This window comes from Grammomys surdaster, unplaced genomic scaffold, assembly GCF_004785775.1.
Source record: "Grammomys surdaster isolate TR1022 unplaced genomic scaffold, NIH_TR_1.0 125672, whole genome shotgun sequence".
Classification (NCBI taxonomy): domain Eukaryota; kingdom Metazoa; phylum Chordata; class Mammalia; order Rodentia; family Muridae; genus Grammomys; species Grammomys surdaster.
The window spans coordinates 525,995-533,707 of record NW_021620509.1 but is presented as its reverse complement, the minus strand read 5'-3'; the positions used below and the strand labels follow the sequence as shown (position 1 = coordinate 533,707).

At 44.7% G+C, this 7,713-nt stretch overlaps 1 non-coding gene across 1 annotated transcript; it reads left to right on the top strand.

The window, feature by feature from the left end:
• The first annotated feature begins 656 nt into the window (after positions 1-656).
• Positions 657-729, top strand: Trnav-cac. The gene has a single exon. It is a non-coding gene; the product is annotated as a tRNA-Val (tRNA).
• The last annotated feature ends 6,984 nt before the right edge of the window (positions 730-7,713 follow it).

Genomic DNA, 7,713 nt, shown 5'->3' with positions numbered 1-7,713 from the left:
GTGTTGAGCGCCAAATCTTCCTAAGGAGAAACTAGGGGAACAAACAGGGCTCTGCAAAACCGACCTACCGACTCGATAAAGCGGTCGCAGGCAGCTGAGCAGTGGTTAAGTACTAAGGTCAAGGATGTCACCGAAGAGTACCTCAGATGCAAGAAAAAAACAAACATTTTGACTCATTAAAAACAAACGAACAAACAAACAAACAGAAAACTAAAGGAGAAAGCCTGGTAATGCCTTTTACATTAGGTTCAGGACAAGCATAAGGTGCTTTTCATTGTTTCAGGCCCGAGCTTGCCTCCTTTCTGCCACTTGCTTCATTTTTCTCCAGTCGCGCGGCACAGCAGACGCTGGGCGCCAGGGGGTGCCCTATACTCACCAGCCGAGCACTCCTGGACGTCCACCGGATCTGGAAAACTGCGCCTATTGGTGTTTACAAAAGCTTGGCGCTCTTCGGTGGCCTCTGGGTCCCGGCTAGAGTCTTAACTGCTTTTGATGACAGTTTTCTTTGGAGGCACCGTCTAATCTCCATGCGTGAGGATCATTTAACAGCTTCAGAGAAGAACCTGCTTGTTTTAGGTGTTGAATAAAATTTAAGAATGAGAGCCAGAAAAGACAACTCACTTCAAGTACAGTTTACAGTTTGCAGCCACCAAGCAGTTTCCGTAGTGTAGTGGTTATCACGTTCGCCTCACACGCGAAAGGTCCCCGGTTCGAAACCGGGCGGAAACAGTTGCTGTTTACAGTTTTAAACAACCTGTCTTTTTCAATTCTATAGAGGGTCCTAAAGATTTTACAGTTATAATCCACAAAAGGATCTGACCAAATTGCAGTGAGATCCCACGTCTCCAGGGTCCTACCGAGGGTTGGAACGGCACAGGTACAATTACCCAAACGAAGGGAGAGTGGCAGCGGTGATCTGATCCTCCCAGAGCAATGACCATTAATATGGAATGGGTTTTTTGTTTGTTTTTGTTTTCCAGCAAGAGATCCAAAGGTATTTATGTTGCCCTTCAGCTTCTGCACTGTGGACACATTGAGAGCCAGAAACGGATACTCAATGCGTGGAGTCGTCAGATCATACTTCTGCCCCCGGAAGGGCTCTGATCTCTCCAGAGTTTATAACCTGACTGAGATCTACCCCACCACAGCCTCCCCCATGATTACCTTTCATCTTGCTTTATAATGCGGCAGCATTAACCCTCACACAGTAGAGACGCTTCCATCTCTATTATTTACACCTGTCTTTGCTCTGGTTGGCTTTGTTATTTGTTTTAAGGTGTCAACCACCAGTTCACAGGCATGGCAATTCTTCTTCCTCTCTCCCGCCTCACAGTCTCTTTCCATGAGGAACCTTAAGGTCCTTGATCCTAAGTCACTTGGAAACAATATAGTTTCTTTTTTTCTTTCTTTCCTTCTTTCTTTCTTTTTCTTTTTCTTTTGTTTGTTTGTTTTGTTTTTTGTTTTCCGAGACAGGGTTTCCTTGTATAGCCCTGGCTATCCTGGAACTCACTCTGTAGATCAGGCTGGCTGCGAACTCAGAAATCCACCTGCCTCTGCCTCCCAAGTGCTGGGATTAAAGGCGTGCGCCACCACCGCCCGGCAATATAGTTTCTTTTTATTAAAAAATTATTATTCACCAGGCAGAGGGAGCTCACACCTTTAATCCCAACAACACTGGGGAGGCTGAGGCAGGCGGAAATCTTAAATTCTACAGAGTGAGTTTCAGGACAGCCAGGGCTACACAGAGAAACTCTGTCTAAAAAAATAATACTAATTACATTAATGGAAAAAAATATTTTCCATGGCTAGAGAGAGATAGCAGTCTATAAAGTACTTGCTTCATAAGCATGAAAACCTAAGTCCAGATTCCCAGCATTCACTAAGAAAGCCAGAACTCTGAGCTGGCACTTCAGCAAGCACCCCTAGCCTAGATCTCCTGCATGCCATTTGCTCTTTCATTTGGAAACTTCTCCCAGGAGGACAGCGTGCTTCCAACTTTGGACTGGGAACTTTAGCTGCCTCAACAACACTTTCCTTTATTTTATTTATTTTTAATGCATATGGTGCTTTGCCTGCATATATGCCTGTGTACTATATGCAATATAGTGCACTCAGAGGCCAGAAGAAGGCATTGGGTCCTCTGAACCTGGAGTTGAAGACACTGGAGCTGCCATGTGGGTGCTGGGAACAGAACCTATTCCCCTGGAAGGGCATCCAGTGCTCTTAATATAGATAGTACTTTATTATTATTATTAAGACTCACTGTGGGGCTAGAGAGATGGTTCAGTGGTTAAAGAACACTGACTACTCTTCCAGAGGTCCTGAGCTCAAATCCCAGCAACCACAACCATCTATAATGAGATCTGATGCCCTCTTCTGGTGTGTCTGAAGACAGCTACAGTGTATTCACATACATAAAATAAATAATTAAATCTTAAAAAAACCAAATTCACAGAGATCTTCTAGCTTTTGCCTCCCTAGTGTTGGGATATAAAGGTATATGCTACTCTAGCTGGATAATTCTTACTTTTGCTTGATATATACTTAATAAATTCACTCATCAAAAACTGAAGGACGATAGAGAACACAGGGTCTCATACTGTTGTCCGTACTGGCCTTGAACTCAAGTTGATAGACAATCTCACCTCAGGCACCTGAGTTTGTTGTTGTTGTTGTTGTTTTAATATTTATTTAATGTCAAATATGTGATGGCCTAGTCTTAAGTTCAGGGCATGACACTCCACAACACAGAGTGGAAACCACATCCTGGGAAACAGGAGGAAGGCAGCATTGTGCTGTTATTGAGTCTGATCATCATCCTGAGCTTCATTAAGGATGGGCGAGGACTGAGCTGCAATCTGACCTTGACCATAAATCATACATCGTATACTAACCTCTAACTAGACCCTGACCTTGACCTATAGTGCTAGGCAGAATGACCCCACCCCAACGTATCCATGTATTAAGGCATGGATATGTTCCCTCATATTGTACTGTAGGTTGGATATGGTTTAAGTGTGTCCCCCATAAACGTTTGTGTACCAGAAGACTGGCCCTCAGTGTGGCTCAGTACTTAGATATTAGAAGCATTAGGAGGTAGCCCTGATGGGGCTAGTGTTTAAGATCACTCACTGGCTGTCTTTCAGACGATCTTGGCACCCGCAGGGAAGCTATCCTACCCTCTCTTCTGGCCTTCCTAGCACCAGGCACCTAGTTTGGTGCACAGACACACACATGCAGGCAAAACACCTATACACATAAAAATAAATTAAAAATAAAAAAATAGAAGTAGGGTACAATAAGTAAGCTACATCATGAATGTATTTCTAGAGATAAAGTTGCTACTTAAAAAAAAAGTCTGGCTCCTGAATTCCCTCAGGCTTCCTGATGGATCGCTGGATCTCCCCACATATCTCCTCTATCACCTTGAGGTCCTCACCAGAGAACTAACACACGACAGAGCCTGATACTGGGCCTTTGGCCTAAATAATCTTCGTTTTGTACCTATTACGGTATTTTCTTACTTTAACCGACAATGTACTAATACACATAACATGGAGCACAGATCTTGAGGCGGAAGAGTTACTGAGGCTGGTTTATGCAGATAAACCCATCTAACAGGAGGAAAGCAAATTAGTGGTTACAACCACTGGTTGTAAAGGGAGCCAACCGAAAACAGGGACGTTGTCTGTAGTGGTGGCTTTCCAGACAAGTTTGGGGCTGGCCTGGGTTGCAAAGCCTTTCTTGAAGCAGAAGACCGAATGCGTACCTGGGGATTAGCAGGCCGCTCGGCCCATCCCCAGCTTCCTGTTCCTTCTCCTGGACGCAGCCTGTTCCGCCTTGTCCCCTAGCCGCCCCGCCTTCGTGCCGGGTCTCACGGTCCCAGTAGCGCTTTCCCGGTAATCAGGCATGAGTCACGGGAAGAGGGGTTGTGGGCTGAGCTCATTTCTGGACAGTGGGACCGGATGTGACTCTCGGGGGCCACGCACTTGCGGGAGCAGAGCCGAGCAGAGAAAGGGCGGGTCCTCTCTGCGTCAGGGGCTGTGGCCAAGAGAGTCCGAAGACCCCTCAAGGGAAATGGGTACTTTCCCTTTCTTTCTAACAGAGTTCCCGTCGCTCCGCTCCAGCCTAATCCTTTTTTGGGGGTGAGGGGGTTTGAGATAGGATTTTTCTGTGTAGCCCTGTAGACCAGGCTTCTAACTCAGAAAGCCACCTGTCTCGGTCTTCTGAGTGTTGTGATTGCAGTGGTGCACATTCCCCCACCCCCAACTACCCCACTCCCAACTACCCCACCCCACCCCACCCCAATCCCTTGCCTAGCTCAACAGTTCCACCGTTAACTTAGGAAGGTTATCTTTCATTAAGTAACTTTCAGAATCTTCAATTGACTAACGGGAAGTCTGAAATCATAATTGCTCGTTTTACATTTACTTTGTAGCAGACTAATTTACAGTGCCATCAGATCCTTGTAATCCTCTTAGGAGATAACCACCACCATCAAAATGCTGGACGTCAAGAAAAGTATAGACATGCTTGTGATCCCATTTATTAAGTGATGGACCAAGTCCAAACCCTGGTCATTTACACCGATGTCCACAAATTCCTTTTTACATGGGAATATCGTTGAAAATAGCTGTTCTCAGCCTGTAGGTCAAGACTCCCTTGGTGGCCCAATGACCCTTTCACAGGGGTCGCATATCAGCTATCCTGCATATCTGATATTCGTTTACATGATGATTCATAACAGTTGCAAAATTACAGTTATGAAGTAGCAATGAAAATAATTTGATGGCTGGGGTTCACTACAACAAGAGGAACTGTATTAAAGAGTCACAGCATTAGGAAGGTTGAGAACCACTGACTTAAAATCTGTTCTACCGAGCCAGTGGACACCTTTAATCCCAGCACTTGGGGGGTAGAAGAAGGTGGGTCTCTGTGAGTTCAAGGCCAACCTGGTCTATATAATGAGTTCCAAGAGATAGCCAGAGAGCTATGGAGGGATTATAGTGTGTGTGGTGGTGGGGTAGCCTGGGGGATGCTACTGCAATCACAGCATTCAGAAGGCTAAGACACGTGGACCTCTGAGTTCAAGGCCTGGTCTACAGGGCTACATAGAGAAACCCTTTCTCAATGATAATGATAATAATAATAATAATAATAATAAATAATAGTAATCATAGAATGCATGTAGTAACAATTTTGAAATTTTGGTTTATTTTTAAAAACACAGAAATATCGTAAGAATATGTTGTCATTTAATCCCAGGTATGGGATATGGAGCAGCTTCAGGCAGTCCACAGCAGCTGACTGTGACTTGCCTTGTGCTCTAGCAGGAGCGTGGTTTTGCCAGCTGTTGATAGTTTCTGCAATTGTGTGACATTTGGAATTTGGGGGACTTTTCAGAGGGAATATAAATGCTTGGTCCCCAAGTGGTGGAGTGGGGTGGGTTGTTGGTTAGTTGCTGTTGGTCGAGGTGTGTTAAGTAGTTGTCTGGAAAGAAGAAATAAGAAGAAACTAGATATCCTGTGGGCAAAGATCAAACTTGCCCCAAGGAACTCCACACCCCTAATGAACAGGAGGTAGTCTAACCATAATGTTGCCCCCTTTCCTTTTTATTCTTTCTCTTTCCTATCTAATATTAGAGGGTTGAAAGGGTGGACAAAGGTGAAAGAAAGAAGAACCCACAAAGTAGCAGGCTACAAAACACAATTAGCAACATTTACTTAAGGCATTACAACCCTTCCCATCTGGGAATAGTCAGTCTCCCCAGACTCACCAGACACCTCTGAGCAACCACTGGATAAACGTGTGTTTCTAAGCAACCTTTTGAGATGCAACTTTAGGTATCTATGGCTCATGTTAAAATATTTATGGCTCTCCCATGAGGCATCCATATGCACACTTTAAGTATGTCTTATTCTTTCCCTAGTCTCTCTTTCTCTTAACCTTCATATGTAAACTTTGTTCGAAGTGTTCTTCAGGAGCTGGAGAGATGGCAAGTACTACTGCTTACCCTCCTGCCTCAACCTCCTGAGTGCTGGTTTTGATTGGAGGTGTAAATGCCACCTTGTTTAATACAGACTTAAAAACAGACACTGAAAGATAGAGAGGAGCTTAGGAAAAAGACAGGACACACCTTACAAACCTGAGTGTGGGTACTGATGTTCTAGATGTCTCAAAAGAGTAAGACCGGACACGTAACTGAAGTCACTAAGTAGTTTCCAGTCCTTACCCTGTATTATGCTATTTCTGTGTACTCCCTTGAGCAATGTGGTCTTTATCTCCTCCTTGGGAGAAACTAAGAGGAAATGACAGTGGTGTTATTAGACAAAGTGACACATCTTCCTCTTTGTTCTCTCAGGATACACTTAGAACCTGCCATCCTGGACATAAAAAAAGAAAATGGCCTGATAGCAAAATAACTAAATAAAATTCATCTTTAAAATATCTTGGGCTGGAGAGATGGCTCAGAGGTTAAGAGCACTGACTGCTCTTCCAGAGGTCCCTGAGTTCAATTCCCAGCAACCACATGGTGGCTCACAACCATCTGTAATGGGAGCCCTTTTCTGGTGTGTCTGAAGACAGGGACAGTGTACTCACATACCCAAAATAAATAAATAAATAAATAAACAAACAAACAAATAAATGTTTAAAATGTATCTTCTGAGAGGGCATGCACATGCTCCTACTTGCAACCTCGGTTTAGATGCAGCCAACACCCAGTTTTCCCCTGTCACAGAATAAGGGTGGGGCAGCCCATTCATAGATGAGGGGTCTTGGAGGACACTTTGACAAGCATGCTGGGGTCTGAAGTAGAGGAAAGGGCCAATCTCACCTCCAGAACCAATTCCCTGTGATCTCAATACATGACAATTTACCAGAGTAGTGAACATTACAACCAGTGTAGTTTCCAGTCACAATAATGAACAGTTCCAGATGATTTCAGCACCTTGAGCTACCCTCAATCTTGAGTCTCCAAGTCTTCCTAACGCAAGTGTCAGTGATTTTGATTTTGGGGTAGAGGCAAGCTACAGGGTGTTGCTACCTTGCCCAGTGTCATGGATCACCCTGGTCTTGTATTTTGATGCTAATCCCGATTTCCCCAGGAGAGGCTGCAGAGCAGGAGTGAATCAGCATACAGGTGACTTCTTGTGAACCTTCTGTCACCTTAATTTGTAAGATAAAGTCTAGAGCCAGTGATTGGGCAGTAGAAGGGGAGGTGGAGCAAAAAAGTTTGGAGGAGAGGGAGAGAGGGGAAGGAGGAGGAAAGAGGAGGAGAGGCAAGGTGGCAGGAGCTGTTACCCTCGCGTCTCTAGCAGTTATTCATATCAAGGTTAGATAATTTGGGTTAACAATTCTAACTGTGTGGGCATCTTGTGTATTGAGTATTTGTCGATATATAATTCTATTGGTTAATCTTTAAGTATTAAGAGTCTTATTTTTACCAAGTACTGGGAATTGCTATATCTACTGCATGGGAGTGGCGGATATTCCCCGAGTTTTGGGGTCTGGACGCCATGGAGCTGACCTGCGAAGGCAATAGCAATGCCAACATCTCGTGGGTCCCAGGCCAGCGCTCCTGGCCAGCCAGTGCAGAAACTTAGAGCAGGAACATGGAAACTTAGAGCAGGAACATGGAGGCCAGGCCGGGACCTAGCCAGACCATGTCCGATGGGCTCCCACTTCTGTTTCCTACTTTTGGGGTTCTTTAAA